This window comes from Ovis canadensis, chromosome 20 (genome assembly GCF_042477335.2).
Source record: "Ovis canadensis isolate MfBH-ARS-UI-01 breed Bighorn chromosome 20, ARS-UI_OviCan_v2, whole genome shotgun sequence".
Classification (NCBI taxonomy): Eukaryota; Metazoa; Chordata; class Mammalia; order Artiodactyla; family Bovidae; genus Ovis; species Ovis canadensis.
In genome coordinates, this window is record NC_091264.1 from 44,312,210 (window position 1) to 44,328,038 (window position 15,829).

Here is a 15,829-nt window from a genome sequence, read left to right on the forward strand (position 1 = left end):
CTTGCTAAAAGGCCTGGCAAAAGAATTAAACAATCTTGCTGAGAGGACATGACTCAGTATGTGACTCCTGAAGGAATCCAAGAAGGAACAAAAAACATCTTGCAAGCAGGAGTACGCCTGGGGATGGAAAGCCATCAACAGATTGTTCCTAACTTTGACAGCTGGGAGGCACATAAAGATTAACTGGGTCTTTGTCCTTGAGGCAGAAAAACAGGGATACAAAAACGTTAAATGTTAACTGCATAGTATTATCATTGAAGGCCACGTGGCCTGCTATGCTCATATAAACACGTACAAGCAAGTCTCAAAAAGTATAGTAAAGCAGACTTGAGATCAGTTTGGGCACCTTCACCTCAGGGTGGTATTGGTCCCCTGATTCCCGCTGTAACTTTCTTGAGTGTTTCTCATTCTTTCGTTGTGCGGCACTTTCAGGAACCTGTGCTGTCAAGCTGTACTCGACAGATGCCAGCCCCTGTAAGCCAGCTATTGTAATTTACTACTGTACTTTCCAAGGTACTGTACTATAAGATTTAAAATGTTTTATTTTTTGTTTGTTATATATTATTTGTGTGAAAAGTATTATAAACCTATTATTGTACAGTACTAAACAGCTGATTGAGTATATAGTTAGTTGTACAGTACTAAACAGTTGATTGAGTATATAGTTAGTTGGGTACCCAGGCTAACTTTGTTGGACTTATGAACAACTGGACTTACAAACACACTCTCAGAACAGAACTTGTTCATGGAACTTGTTCATTTGTAGGGGACTTACCATATCCTCAGTATAAGCACATGCGTACTAAGGCACTTCACTTGTTTCCAACTCTGCAACCCACAGACCATAGCCTTCCAGGCTCCTCTGTCCATGGGATTCTCCAGGCAAGAATACTGGAGTGGGCTGCCATGCCCTCCTCCAGGGGATCTTTCCAACCCAGGGATGGACTCATACAACAAATACTTACTAAATACAAATCATATCTCATGATATTCTAGGGATAACTCCAGTCTCTTGCCTCAAAAATCTCAGTCTAGCACATCTCAAATCCATCTAGCAATCTCAAATCCTTTTCTCTGATATACCCTATACATATACTCAAACATAAAGCCAAAAATTTTTAAGCCACATATTTTATTCCCATTTTACCTCTGATCCTACTCCCACAACACCCTGTACCTGCTTCTATCACAGTGTTTATCACACTGGATTGTTATCACAGATTTTCTAGTCTGTTTCACCAACCAGACTGAAGTACCTTGAGGTATCATACTTGGTACCAGAATCATCACCTGGCACTTCAAATACACTCAACAAATGTGTGAATGAATGCATGAATTAAATGAATAAACAAATGAATTGTTTAGCATCTGCTCCAGGTGTACAAGGTGCTGACAGGGAAAGCTGGTGTTATTAAACTGAAGGTTGGCCTCTCCTCCCATAGATATATCAGGTATAGTACAGCCCAGTGTTCACTTGGGTCTTTTTTTTTTTTTTTTTTTTTTTTTGGTAATAGTCATATGTGTAACAACTAAAAATCAGCTCTTGGTACCATCATTTTTAAGGTATGCTCCTTTTCCACCAAAATTCACCTCATAAGCAGAAAGATGACTGCTAGCTCCCCACCTCTGTTTTGCAGGATTCAAGAAAAAGGAATGATATTTTCAGGCTGGATGACTATGGGCCAGTGTTGAGCAAACAGTGAATCAAAAGCCAGGGTCCAGTGGCTAAGACACTGTGTCCCTAATGCAGGGGTCCAGGTTCAATCCCTGGTCAAGGAACAAGATTCCACATGCCACAGCTAAAAGTTCCCATGCTGCAGCAAAGATCCTACATGCCACAACTAAGAATTGGTGTAGCCAAATAAATAAATTTTTTAAAGGATTATTTACATGTTAAAATTACAATCCCAGTAAAGATATAAAAGAGCAATCTCTCTGGATTACAGTGAAAAGGAAAATCCAAGTTTCATTCCATTTTAGGAAAAGACAAACAATACACACAGTCTTTCCTACAAAAGCATGCAACTTTAAAGACTATCAATACAGTCAATTACAAAGCAGTTAAGGGAGAATCTCAAATGAAGCATTTTGTCAGTATTTTCTTGAACCATTAAGAAAATCACATCATTCATTGTTTCTCTCCCCTGGCCTCCCCTTACCCATTCTTCTCCATCCAGATCTGGCTCTCCATCTCCCATCACTCCTGTGACCATCTCTCTACTAAGTGAATCATGTAACCATATCCAGTACCATCTCTCTCCAGGTAGGACATCCAAGGCGTGCTGCTCAGGATAGGCCTCCTCAAGGGAGCAAAATCCCTGTGAACCCCATCAAAATAACTGCCTTCTCCCAGTAACTGATATTTTGAGCCAAGGGACAGGAGCCTCTCTGCGTTTTTTGTTCACTGGCAGTATGGCTTTAGAGACCAGTGAAGTTTAGAAGCTCCACTCTGCATTTTAGGTTACTGGCCTGAAAGAAAAGGGCAGGGAAAAAAAGAGAGAGGGAACGTCATGAATAGGAACAATACCACATCAACAAAACTCACAAAAGAACCGAGCAGCCTGACAGGAAAGAAAGTGACAAAGAGGAAGTTAAAGCTCTAATCAGAGATTCAGAATTTGTGAGGAAACTAGTGTTGAGGTTAATAGCACCATATCGTTTAGTTTTATTTTTTTCCTCACCTTAGCAGCTATGTGACTGTAGGTAAGTTTTTAGTATACCTAGGCTTCAAGTTGCTTATCTAAAAACTGGGGGAGTGATAATACTTACCTCATTGGATTGTTTGAGAATTAAAGGAGTTAATGCATATACTGCACTTAGAACCAAGGCCTGACTCAAAATAAATACTGTATTAACCGGTTTGCCAAATAAAAAATTTTTAATTGTAATATTAAAGAAAGCCTAAAGAAGGGCGAGCAAGGGGGGTGGGGGTGAGGGGTGGAAACATGACTAGAAGAGGTAAAGATAAACTAGGCTTCAGCAGGCAGGACCTCCTACATCCCATCCCACCTCAGATCGCAAACCCAGCCACAGGAGGCCAGAAAGAGGCTCCCGCCAGAATCCCGGAAAGGGCCTAACAGACCTGCCCCGCGACCCCCGCATCTTCCCGGGTCTTGTCGGTCCTGTCTTCGCCGCGGTGGGGCCGAAGAAGTCGAAGGACCTCCTCAGAAGAGGCTAGAAAAACCCCATCCTTACCTCAGGGTCTAGGGGCTGATCTCGGAAGTGCAGATAGCGCATTTCCAGTCCGCGGTCTCTATGGTAATGCGCGGCTCGCCCTGCTAGGACCTCCGGAGGATTCTTCTCTTTGGTCCAAGGCTGCAAACCCTAAGAAGCTGGACGGTCCCAGTCCCCGCTTACTAGATTGGAACTGATGCCACGTGGAGAACAGATGAGCTTAAATATGAAACTGATTTTCTTCAGCGTGTGAAGAGGGAAAACAACGAAAGAAAATGGAGCACAGAGTTAATCAGAATTACATGAATGTAAGCTCCAAAAGTACTGAACCTAAATCAAATCAAGCCTCTCAAACTTAAATATGTACAGAGTGAAACTATATGTATAAAATTAACAAAACAGATAAATTATACTATAAAATGTTTATGGCTACCCACATATGTACTAACAATATTTAAACATGCTTTGAAATAGCAACATCAATATCAAGGTAGTAGCTAACCTGAAGAGAAGAGGAATTGGAAAAGAGTAGACAAGGGGATATAATTATATCTGTAATATTTAGGTCTTAAGATAGATGTTAAGTGTTTCTTATATCATTGTTTTGTAAGACTGAAATATTTGCTGACTTTTTTAAAAAGACTCTGGAAATAAATTTAGTAATTTCAACAGACAGAAGAGGGGCTATAGAATTACTTAACACCAATCAGGCTTCTGTTTCTCCATCAAGGATAGTGATCTTCAAATTGGGAACAGTAGGACAAACATTAATATGAGGAAAGTAAATTTTGGGACATACAAGGAGATAATGAAAGAATAACTACTTGCCTTAAATGAGTGCAAGTCTTCATACCCAAATAAAATGGCTACAAGGATTCAAAATACCAATTGCAGGTAGATTGACCACAGGGCCCCTGAAGGCCATTTTTAAGAACTGTGACTCTTGGCTGAGATTGGCAAATATCCAAATTTTCAAGAACTAAAAAAAAGAGAAAGAGAGATAAACTGTGGAATTAGGCTGAAAAGCTTGACATGGATCCCTGGCAAAATTTCAGCATTAATTATTTTAGGAGACTTTATGAGATTAGCATTAACCAAGAATAATGTAAATGAATTATATCTCAATTGGGCTACATTATTTAAGTGGTAGTCTGAGGATCTGCTATGTAAGGAAGGTATCTTCATGTCCGCAAAGGTTATAGCAAAGTCTTTCATAAATGTACCCTGTGATATGTATACTGGATGTTAATACTGTTAAGAAGATTGATATCAGGAAGAAAGACTGTATCAACTCAGCCTGGAAAGTGAGTTGTCACGGTCTTTATAGACCAGCACCTGGGGACTGGAGTCTACAAAAAGAAGGACACAGGGGACCCAAGTCTCAAAAGAAACAAGGATACTTTATTTGTAGCAGCATGTGCTTTATATATCTCCATACAAGAAAGCTTTAGCAGCAAAAATAAAGTTGAGCAAAAACAAAACTAGGCTGTCAGGAAACATTCAGCTTTAAGGGATCCAATATGTTATTCTTTTCTTTTGTGTGTCGTCTCTCAAGGATTCTCTATTCCTTATCAGTTCCTGGAAAACGGGAATGAGCAGAGCTGCATGCAGTTCTTAGGACTGAGATCATGAGAAAGGGCACCTGCTTGGATTCCTTTCAGTGACTCCCTTCAGTGACCTTGAAAGTGAAAGTGAAATGGCTCAGTCGTGTCCAACTCTTTGTGACCCATGGACCATAACCTACCAGGATTCTCCATCCATGGGATTTTCCAGGCAAGAGTACTGGAGTGGGTTGCCATTTCCTTCTCCATGGTATCTTCCCCACCCAGGGATCAAACCTGTGTCTCCCGTATCATAGGCAGACACTTTACAGTCTGAGCCACCAAGGAAGTCTACTCAGTTATGCCCCTCTTACTCAGGATAGGGAATGCTTTCTGGCCCTTTGAAGGTTGTTATTTGCTTGGCTATGTTTTTGCTCAATTTTTTTACTGCCTAAAGCTGCCTTGTATGAAGATATATAAGCATGCTTTTCTGCAAATAAAGCACCCTTGTTTCACTCAAGACTTGGTTCCCCTACATCCTTCTTCTCATCAGCTCCAGTCCCCAGGTCCCGGCCTACAAAGACCGTGACACTAGGCGAATAACAATTGTCACAGGGGCCAGAAGACAATCCATATCCTGAGTAATAGGGACGTGACTGATACATTAAAGTAAAAGGTCATTGAAGGGAATCCGTGCATGCACTGTCTCATGACCTCAGTCCTGAGAACTGCATGCAGCTCTGCTCATTCCTGTTTTCCAGAAACTGATAAGAAACAGAGGGCCCTTGAGAAACAGCACGCAAAAGAAGAAAACAACATGTGTGTCAGGAGCCACGTTAGGCATTACTGACAAAACGGAGGCACGGCCCCAGCCCCCTCTCTTCATTCTGCAGGCACAGACCCAGGATGAAGGAGTTAGCTCTTGTGATTCTGACTTGTTTCTTCCTTTCTTTGGTTGAGTTGCCTGGAAAGAATATTAGGGTGCTTATTGTTCTTGAGAGAAGCGTGAGAAAGCACAAAGCCTTCTGCAGTTGTGGGCCCAGAAAATAATCTATAAGGTAACCATTGACATTTGTTTAAGGATTTTACAAATAATGTCCCAGGATGAGCACATAGGCCACAGCTTGTGGCCATGGGAAGGATTGTTATCTGAGACTTGTTTGTGAGGGAAATGTTTATGGCAAAGGAAGTTTGCTGAGTTTAGGGTTTAGGAATAATTAAGAATATTTAGAAGACTTTTTAGGAGATAGTGAGCTTAGGATACTAGGGGCAAGCAGGATTTAGAAAGATAAGAGATAAACTGAGGAATATGGTATGCAGCCCAGACATCAGCATGAGTTACAATGTAATCACAAGTAAACTCGATTCTGAGAGAATCACTGAAGCAGGAACTCTGTTTAAAGGGCAACAATGAGACAATAATCTGGGCAAGGGGGAACTGAAAATGTCAAACCTCTAACCTAATGCTTTTGAAAAAGTATAAAAGAGAACCTGATGCTTGAAATAAACATGTAGTCCCATACCTCGAGTCAGAGGCTACATCATTTCCCAGCGACACCTCTCATCCCTTCAGGCTGATCCCCTGTCTGCTGGAGCTGGACTCTGGCACATGTGGATTCCTTAACGTTGAATGTCCCCTGACAATTCCCCCTTTTTTATTATTTTTGTGAAAAAGGCCTTGACCAACTGAGTTTATATAGTTTGAACAATTTTAGTTAAAAGGTATTGGTATATTACAAATATAATTACCAGGACAATTATCAATGTTACAGTTCCAGACCCAATACTATGAGTAATGCTTTGGAACCATCCTCGAGGGTCTAGCCCAGATAATTGATCAGCTAGTTGTTCAGCTAAAGTTTCCAAATTGTTGGAAGAGGGCAGACTCTTAGAGAAGGCTCTAAAGATTTTTTTTTTTTTGTAATAATTGTACATTTAAGGAAGGATTATCATGTTTGTCTTGCAAGTGAAATTTGATTTGTTCCCAACTGTAAGCACTATAGTTGAACCGAAAAGGAGTGATACAAAATTAAGTAGAATTCCAATCACAGTTTAGTAATACTTGTTTTTGTAAATCTACTAATTGATCTCTGACCCATTGGATGGCTGTTCTCAGTTCCTGTATTTTATCTTGAGCTTTTTCACCTATCTGAGCCTGAGTGGCCGAGATAGTATGAGCATCTTTGGTCCAATTTTGAATAAAGTTTTGTGCTTGAATTGAAGTTCATAAAGTGATGCCTGCTACAGTGGCAGTAGTGCCAATGGCTATTAATCCCAAAATGCCAAGAATTAGCCATCCAATGAATCGTTTAGATCACTGGAGTAATTTAGTGAGTAACCAGGAGGCAAGTCCTGCCATGGGACCCTCCTCCCAGGGTCATTGGAGATCTACTGGCAACCACAGATTACGTCGAGATCAAAGAATCAAAAGGGATTCATTTTTTATAGAAATAGAGAAGTTAAGACAAGTATATAGTTTTCAATCTATAGAAGTTACAGAACTTATTGAACTTTAAGTTCCATATGGCTACAACAAAAGGAAGGGGAACATAAGCCTGTGTGAAATATGAATGATTATAATGAAAGGAATAGTCACTATGACTACGACTGGTCCCTGTGAAGTATGCAGTCCAAGTTCCAAGTTCTTTGGTGCCCACAGCAAGTTTCTAGATGTCCCATTGTTCAGGCCCTCCATTTATTGAGGATGATTTGAGGGTGAGGAGGTGCCATTCCACCATCAAGCCAGCCAAGAAGTCCTTTGTCATGGAAATGTTCCATCATAGTTTTGGTAACCTTCCATGCTGCTTGAGTAGCATAATCACATATAGTGCTGTTAATATCATCTGAGCAGTTAGATAACCACATATCATGGGGTCCCCAATCGACAATGGTGTAATCGGCCACAAACATTAATTTCCCTGATTTAGCTTGACATCTATCCTAGTAAATAGGAGTATATTTAAAGTTCTTATAAGTAAACCCCTTGCATAATGACTTTTGTCCTTTTCCTAGAGTTTTAGTAGTGTTGACACAGTTCTCATAGAGAGATAGGGCAGTAAACAGTCCAAGCAATGTACGAAAGTTCTTTTTTGGAGGCAGGACGAAAGCCCACATTTGTCAACTAACATTAATACATAATTCTGTTGGACCCATGCATAAAGGAAGGATTTCATAACCTAGAGAAATATTAATTAGTCTTCCTTCTTCCTCAGGATGAGAGGGCCCCGCCAAGCTCCAAGGAGGAGGCATATGTTCTGAGTCAGTGGTGGATACGACCGGTCCTTTATCTGTCCATTCTACAACCTGCAATAAAGGGGGGTTAGGTATATAGGCCCAATATGTATGATTAATCAAATCAGCTTGAGCAAAGGAAGCAAAAGCAAGCATAGCAACAAAAATATTTTCTGGATTCTGAGGCATTCCCTTTTGAGAAACCAGATTTTCAGGTGATTTGCTGCTGCTACTGCTGCTAAGTTGCTTCAGTCATGTCCGACTCTGCACGACCCCATAGACAGCAGCCCACCAGGCTCCCCCATCCCTGGGATTCTCCAGACAAGAACACTGGAGTGAGTTGCCATTTCCTTCTCCAGTACATGAAAGTGAAAAGTGAAGTCGCTCAGTCGTATCTGACTCTGTGCGACCCCATGGACTGTAACCCACCAGGCTCCTCCATCCATGGGATTTTCCAAGCAAGAGTACTGGAGTGGGGTGCCATGTAAGGGTTTTTATCTGTCCCCAAGTAGGGAGATCATGAGGTTGATGACATCGAGGGCAGTGCTTCTTGGAGATTTTTAGAGCCTCCATTGCCTGTATTGAAATTTCTTCTTCCTGGGGATTTTGTCGGTTTGTTGTTTGTTGTTTTTGTTTTTGTTTTCTATTTTGCATGCTGGAGGCTCCCCTGGGAGAATCTTCCGAAGAGGGAGCCAATTGATTTTGTTGGATCCATCTACAGAAATGCAAGCATACCCCTTTCCCTGTAAGATTAATTTTCCAGATTTCCATTGTTTAGTTAGCCCATCTTGATACCAAATGGGCAGAGGAAGAGAGGTGTCCTTAAATTCCTCGAAATGTTTTTCTGCTCTTCTCAAGATATCTCCCTGCAATAAGTTTAAAAAATTTAAAACAAATAAAGCTGTGTTAACAGTAGTTATAGGATTAAAGAATATATTGCATTGAAATCTAGTAAAATCTGCTCTGGATAAGAAAGATAGAAGTGTTCTTGTGTATTCCCCCTTTTTAAATTTTTTTATTTGTAGTTTCAGTGTGTGATGTGCTCGTTCAACTATGTCTTGTATTTGTGAATTATAAGGAATACCTGTAATATGTTTAATAGAAAATGATTGTAAAAAATGTTTGAACTGCCTAGAAACATAGGCAGGGCCATTGTCTGTTTTTATAGAACTAGGAGTTCCCTTTACTTCAAAACAAGCTAATAGGTGAGATAACGTGCTGTGTAGCCTCACCTCGAAGAGGTGTGGCCCAGATAAAAGAAGAATTTGTGTCGATACAGACATGTAAGAAATAAAATGGAGAAAGTTCAGGGCAATGAGTTACATCCATTTGTCATAGCTCATTGGGTTGTAATCCTCAAGGATTGATACCTTGTGCAATGGGTCTAAGATGTAGGAGTCTACAGGTAAAGCAATTATTGATTTTCTTGGCATGGCGGTATGGAATTTTTCAAATTTGGTGTAAGGAGCCAGCATTATTATGCAATAGAGCATGTCAGGAGTAGCAAAAGAGACGAGTTTATCAGCTTGTTCATTACCATGAGTCAGGGGCCAGGAAGGCAGAAATGTGTTCCAATCTGGGTATTTTATATTTCTTAATATAAAAACTGAATATAAGGAGTCAGAAACTATATTAATAGGGTAAGGATATAGGTGAATAACCTGAATAAGAGCATATAATTCATTTTGTTGAGCAGAATGAAATTTAGTATAAAAGACTTTATATTCTTTGAGAGACCAGAATGAGGCTTTGGCATTTTTAGTCCCATCTATATAGAAAACATCAGCTTGAGGTATAGGTTGTGATATAACAATGTGAGAGATAATAAATTCGGGTTTTTTGAAGAAATTCCAGAGTTTGTTAGAGGGATAATGAAATGAAATTTCTCCAGAATATTCCTAGAAGGCTATTTGGAAATTGGTAGAAGTTTGTAATACGCTCTCAACTTGAGATTTATTAATAGGTATTACAATTTTATGAGGATCGGAGCCAAATAGAGTCTTAGCTCTATTTCTTCCATTGATAATGATTAGAGCGATCAAATCAAGATAGGGTCTAAGTGACCTTGTCCCTCTAAAGTGAGTATATATCCATTCTATTGGATATTCTTCTTGGGCAAGAAGTCCTGTGGGAGAATGGAGAAAGGGGAGTATAAACAACTCTAGAGGTAATTGAAGTCTAATATGAGTAAGAAACTGCTATTGCAATTTATTTTATACTAAACAGTTTCTTTCATGCCTCTTGTGAAAGTGAACAAGGGCTATTTAAATTGGGATCTCCTTTCAAAGTATTAAATAGATTAGTCAGTTGATAACTTGCAAGGTTTAAAGAGGGTCTAATCCAGTTTATATCGCCTAAAGGTTTTTGAAAATCATTCAAGGTTGATAATTTATCAACATGAATCTATGTTAGTTGGGGAGTAATATGTTGTCTATTAACAATAGATCCTAGGTAATGGTAAGGTGTAGAGGTTTGAATCTTTTCAGGGGCAATGATTAATCCAGAGTCTTTTAAGCATCATTGAGCTATGTCAAACATCTGTTGAGTTTCTAAAACAGATGGAGCTGAAAACAATATATCATCCATATAATGAATAACAAGAAAGTTAGGAAATTGTCTTCTCACAGGTTCAAGGGCTTTGGCTACATAATATTGACACATGGTGGGAGAATTCATCATTCCTTGAAGCAACACGGTCCATTGATACCATTTATGAGGCCCGATATGATTAGGATAAGGTAGAGAGAAAGCAAATCTCTCTCAGTCTAGAGGGTGTAAGGGTATAGTAAAAAAGCAATCTTGTAAATCTGTAATAATAATATGCCAGTTTTGAGGAATAGTGGTAGGTGATGGAATTCCTGGTTGCAATGCACCCATAGGTTTCATAGAAGCATTAACTTTTCTAAGGTCTGTTAAGAGACACCATTTGCCAGATTTCTTTTTCATTCCAAAAATGGGAGAATTCAAGGGGAATAAGATTCCTCAATATATTTTAATTTCAATTACGTATCTATAAGTTCCTTAGTAGCCCCTAAGGGGCTTTTGTATGGGGCCATTGCTCTGTCCAAATAGGCTCCTCATTTCTGTCTGATTACACTACGGGAAATAGCAACTTCCAGTCTAGCTAAAAAATCAGCATAGGCTTCATTAGGCCCTTGTAATATCTTAGTGTAGCTACCTTTAGGTTCCCCTTGAGGAGTAATTCGATCCCAAGCTTCAAGGGCAACTTTCAATTTCTCATGCAACAAAGGAGGGCATTGTATTTGAGCTTTCACCACATCAAATTGCCCTGTACCAGTTAACATTTCAAAAGTAATTTGGTTTTAGCGAGTGCCAGCTCGAGCACTAGAATTGGCACGATCTCGGGCCACATCATGAAACGACATTGTCCATTGAAATCGAAATTGCCTTCATCGGGGAACCAGGGAATACGTTCAACCACCGTTTAGAGACAAGCCTCTATTCGTTGACACGAACCTTAAATAAATGGTGAAGTCAAGTAGAAAAGTGGTGGGGCTTTCCAGCCGTTTGCCCCATAACCCTGCACTTATTGACCTCTGTAGGTCCTAACAGTCACTCCGTCCGCCTGCCAAGGGCGTTCACCAGGTCCCTGTTTGGGGGCCACTTGTCACGGTCTTCATAGACCAGGACCCGGGGACTGGAGTTGACAAAAAGGACGCAAGGGACCCGAGTCTCAAGTGAAACAAGGCTACTTTATTTGTAGCAGCGTGTGCTTTATATATATCCATACAAGGAAGCTTTAGGCAGCAAAAATAAAGTTGAGTAAAAACAAAACTAGGCGAAGAAGAATCATCACAGGGCCAGAAGACAATCCATATCCTGAGTAATAGGGAGGTGACTGAATAGATTTCATTAAAGTAAAAGGGCATTGAAGGGAATCCACGCATGTGATCTGTCTCGTGACCTCAGTCCTGAGAACTGCATGCAACTCTGCCTGTTCCTGTTTTCCAGGAACTGATAAGGAACAGAGGGCCCTTGAGAAACAGCACACGGAAGAAGAAAACAACGTGTGGATTCCTTAATGTTGAATGTCCCCTGACAGTGAGTGACTATGTATTGCATCTTTCCTGCAGACTTTTGCTCAATGCCTTTGTGCAGTATTCCCTGAACTCAATTTCAGAATTAGGTACTTAGGGATCAGTCTAATCAAAGCCAAATTTCCTTTAGAGGAGAAGGATACATTTGTATTAAATTGGAGAATTGAATAAAATTTTTAATATGATGATCATTATTTAGCAATTATGAGCTATGCACTTTCATATATAATATATTGTATTTTCATTCTCACAGTGTTGTTGTTGTTTAGTTATTCAACACCAGGCTCCTCTGTCCATGGGATTTTCCAGGCAAGAATACTGGAATGGGTTGCCATTTCCTTTTCCATGTATGAACCAGCATCTCCTGCATTGGTAGGTGGATTCTTTACCACTGAGCCACCAGGGAAACCCTATCCTTACAATGAGCTGAGATTAAAGAATTTATTACAGTTTTACACATGCAGCAACTAAGATGCAAAGCAGTTAATTGACTTTCCCAAAATATCAAGCTAGTCAGTGGCAGAGCCAGGAATCAGGTCTTCAAAACATAAGACTGATGAACTTTCCATAACATTGTTTTATAACTAATGTGCCAAGTGCTTTCAAATCTCCTTTATTTTTGAATAGATAGAAGCCCCAATAGGTCTGGAAGACTGTTTTTTATCAAAATAGCCCCAGTGTGAGATCCAGGACTCTGGAGTCATTACTTTCTTTTCTAATTTTATCCTCTTTGTAGTTTTAGGCAGAATTTTAATCTCTTGGGCCTCAGGTTTCTCAAGAGTGAATGAATGAATTGTACTTGGTCAAAACTAGGGTCTCTTTCAGACTTGCAGTTCTATTATTTGAATCATGAAATTTGATGCCAGGTAACATGTTGTGATTTCCGTATATTGTCTCATTTGGGAAACATGGACCTTGCTTAGGTTCTCATGTATCCGGTTACCAAGTAATTTAGTCTGAATTCAATCTCATAATGAACTTAATTTTATTGATTTTGATAAGCTGTAAAAGAAGTTATAACCATTCACAAAGCTATGCAATCACTCATCCCACTGAAAGGAACCAAGACTCCTTGGAGAAATGGCTAATTCCAGGTCTGGAGAAGGAGATATAGAAAATGATCCTGAAATATCTTGTCCTGCCAGAACTTAAAAAAAAAAAAAAAACTATCAAAGATTCAGAGTTAGATGAAACAAAATAAAGGTACTCCCACTGGCAAAAGATGGAATCACTTAAACATCAAAAAGAAAAAATAATAATGACTGCAATTAAGACTCATTTGACAAAAATAAACTCAAAATGGATTAAAGATCTAAACGTAAGACCAGAAACTATAAAACTCCTAGAGGAAGACATAGGCAAAACACTCTCTGACACAAATCACAGCAGGATTCTCTATGACCCACCTCCCAGAATATTGGAAATAAAAGCAAAAATAAACAAATGGGACCTAATTAAAAGCTTCTGCACAACAAAGGAAACTATAAGCAAGGTGAAAAGACAGCCTTCCGAATGGGCGAAAATAATAGCAAATGAAGCAACTGACAAACAACTAATCTCAAAAATATACAAGCAACTCATGCAGCTCAATTCCAGAAAAATAAACGACCCAATCAAAAAATGGGCCAAAGAACTAAACAGATATTTCTCCAAAGAGACATACGGATGGCTAACAAACACATGAAAAGATGCTCAAAATCACTCATTATCAGAGAAAAGCAAATTTCACCCAATCAGAATGGCTGCGATCCAAAAGTCTACAAGCAATAAATGCTGGAGAGGGTGTGGAGAAAAGGGAACCCTCTTACATTGTCGGTGGGAATGCAAACTAGTACAGCCACTATGGAGAACAGTATGGAGATTCCTTTAAAAACTGGAAATAGAACTGCCATATGACCCATCAATCCCACAGCTGGGCATACACACTGAGGAAACCAGAAGTGAAAGAGACACGTGTTCCCCAATGTTCATCACAGCACTGTTTATAATAGCCAGGACATGGAAGCAACCTAGATGTCCATCAGCAGATGAATGGATAAGAAAGCTGTGGTACACATACACAATGGAGTATTACTCAGCCATTAAAAAGAATACATTTGAATCAGTTCTAATGAGGTGGATGAAACTGGAGCCTATTATACAGAGTGAAGTAAGACAGAAAGAAAAACACCAATACAGTATACTAACACATATATATGGAATTTAGAAAGATGGTAATGATAACCCTGTATGCAAGACAACAAAAGAGACATCAATGTATAGAACAGTCTTTTGGACTCTGGGAGAGGGTGAGGGTGGGGTGGTTTGAGAGAATGGCATTGAAACATGTATATTATCATATGTGAAACAGATCGCCAGTCCAGGTTCAATGCATGATACGGGGTGCTCAGGGCTGATGCACTGGAATGACCCAGAGGGATGGGATGGGGAGGGAAGTGCGAGGAGAGCTCAGGATGGGGAACACATGTACACCCATAGCAGATCCATGTTAATGTATGGGAAAACCAATACAATATTGTGAAGTAATTAGCCTCCAATAAATAAATAATTTTTTAATGACTCCTTTGAAGAAAAAGAAAAAAAAAAACTCCTTGAATGTTTTTTTTAATCTGTGAGTTAATGATGCTCAAAAAGAGAAAACAATAAGAAATATTAGTTACCAATTACTGCATAATAAACTACCCCCAAATTTAGAGTCAAAGAGCAAATACTACCTCACACAGTTTCTACAGGTCAGGAACCTGAGAGCAGCATAAAGATTGGTTCTGGTTCTGTCTTAAGGTTGCAGCCGATTTGTTGACCCAGGCTGCAGTCATCTGAAGGTTTGGCAGAGAGCTGACAGTCCCACTTCTAAACTCACTCATATGGCTGTTGGAAAGCTTTAGTTCCTCACCACCTGGGTCTCTCCTTAATGTATGGCAGCTGGCTTTCCCCAGTGTGTGATCTGAGACTACGGGAGAAAAAGACACACCAAGATGGACACCACAGTTTCTTTTATTACCTAATATTAGAAGTAACATAACATCATTTCTGCCATACTCAATCGGTCACACAAACCAACCCTGGTATAATATGAGAAGAAGCTACACAAAAGTATGAATACTGGAAGGCAGTGCTCATTGATGGTTATTTTGAAGAATGGTTAATGCATAATAATAGCGGCCATGGCACCTATGGCACCGCTGTTTACCCTGAAAACTGGCAATTAAATAGAAAGGTAAACATTTATTCTGTCTTTTCTGTTAGAACTCACATTTCAGAATAACCAAACAACCCTGAATTGATAGGTTAAGGAGACAGAATCCTTCTTTTAAAAGGAATTCCAAATAATAAATGTGTGTGTGTGTGGGGGGGGGGGGAATACTGAATTAGGAAATCCCGGTTTTGCAATAAAATACTTGATTCAGGCAAAGATCATCAGTGGATGAAACCACCAGATGAAAGGCTGATGAACTTTACCTGAAAGGATCCAACTAGCAAGTGCTGATTCACTGATCAATCTCAGCATCGCAGAGAGTGAAATTATCTGACTTTATATGCCTCCTGATGTAAAGTAAAAGGAAGTAGGTAGCACCAAGTAAAAATAATGCTTACCCATTAAGGTAAACCAAACTCTAAACCTTTAGAGCTAACATCTAGTTAACAAATACAAGGCTAGAGAAACAGATTAAATGGGGATGGATTTAGACCAAGCCAGCATGCGGAATATTCAGGACAAATGACCAAATGTGTACGATGGGGGAGAAAGTGAAAGATGGAGGAACTATTCTAGATCTAAATTAAAAAAGAGGTAAGACAAATAACCAAATAAATTACACAGACTTC

General features: G+C 39.6%; 1 long non-coding RNA gene across 1 annotated transcript in view; it reads right to left on the minus strand.

The window, feature by feature from the left end:
* Positions 1-3,256, minus strand: part of LOC138425664 (uncharacterized) — a 67,980-nt gene extending 64,724 nt beyond the window's left edge. Inside the window, exons 1-2 of the long non-coding RNA XR_011251299.1 lie at positions 3,196-3,256; positions 2,160-2,469 (exon numbers count right to left, since the gene is read on the minus strand). This is a non-coding gene — a long non-coding RNA (uncharacterized lncRNA). The remainder of the gene's footprint in view (positions 1-2,159; positions 2,470-3,195) is intronic.
* Positions 3,257-15,829: the final 12,573 nt, after the last annotated feature.